The sequence below is a fragment of the Tigriopus californicus genome, chromosome 11 (assembly GCF_007210705.1).
Source record: "Tigriopus californicus strain San Diego chromosome 11, Tcal_SD_v2.1, whole genome shotgun sequence".
NCBI classification, from domain to species: domain Eukaryota; kingdom Metazoa; phylum Arthropoda; class Copepoda; order Harpacticoida; family Harpacticidae; genus Tigriopus; species Tigriopus californicus.
The window spans coordinates 9299528-9301051 of NC_081450.1; positions in this window are offsets into that span (position 1 = coordinate 9299528).

Genomic DNA, 1524 nt, shown 5'->3' on the forward strand with positions numbered 1-1524 from the left:
GCCCTCGAGAATCCAGGCTAGTTAAAACAATGAAGTCCAACTCTCTTCTTTCTCGGGCTCCTTCATTGTTCAATTTGCTGCCCTCAAATATTCGTAGGGCTTATGTAGGGGTTGATCCAGTAGCAGGATTTAAGTCAGACTTGGACAAGTTTTTGACTAAAATTCCGGATCAATCTTATATTCAAGGATTAACCAGATCAGCCAACTCCAATTCGTTGGTCGATCAAATAATATATCTAAATAAAAGTCAAGTAAAATGAATAATCTTCTCGTCTTGGACTACGGGAGGAGACGTGGTGTAGCGGTTAGCGCAGTTTCCTTATACGAGAGAGGTCCCCGGTTTGAATCTCCTCCCCGAGAAGATTTTTCTCAAGGAAACTTTTAGACGCTAACCCTGCCCACAGACGGAGAACCAAACTGATACGGACACGACACTGCCTAAATAAGAACGATGTGATGTCGCTGGCCGGGCGAGGCTCATCCCACCGACCCTAGTACCCAAATAAAAAAAATTGAAGGCAAGCAAGTCAGAGGCCAAGTTTTAAAGAAGATAGGTTGTTAAAAATGATGCATTTAAGCCAAGTCTCTAGGGTTGTTATCGAAGTGAGGAAATTAACTATTGCATGTTGGAAGAAAAAGGCATACCCTTTAGAAATTTTGTAAAGATAGCGTTGGTTGCTGCCCAAATACTTTTTGAGATAGGACATGATATCCATACGAGAGGGGCGTATTCGTACATAGGAAGTTTGTGGACCTGGAATATTTCCATGACCAAGTTAAAAGGCAGCCAGTGAAGGTTAAAGTAGGGAAACAGGAAACCAATCCTCGCCCAAGCCTCAGATTGATGTCCAGAAGTTGTGAAGAAGAGACTAGTTGCAACTTCAGAGAAGTTAATGCCCAGGTAACAAAATTCGTAACAAAATTCGTTCAATCTCTCAAGGAGGGCATTATTGAACATCCATTCAAGACTCATTAAATGCGTGGTGAAAAATAAATTTCCCCACATAATGTTATGAATTCGAGATTTGTTGCTAAATCGAGAAATAGGAAATTGAGATCGAGGTATATCAATTTTGGCACAAAGTGATCAAAATATGTTATGGTAATAGCCAGACCTGTGTTGTAATCATAAGTGCAATTACATTTACTTAATTATGATTATATTTCCATGTAACTGTTACTAATTTGAACTCAGAGTAATTGTAAGTAACTACATTTGAACCACTATATATAATAGAGCTTATTCAAATGCAAATTACAACTCCATTCTTACCCACATGACAAGGTTTCACTCACTTTTAAATCATTCTAATTTATGCATTGGCGCAAAATCTCTTATTTCTAGCCGTTTTCTGCGAGATTTTTCTTATGCTTTAGACATAACTATCTTATCAAATTCCACCGTCTTTGGCGTACCCCTGTTCATATAAATGACTTATAACTTTTAGTACAAAAGGAAAAGAAAATTGAAATGAAGTGTAATGTAATTGAAAAGTATTTGTAATTGAACAGGTTTCAAAATAA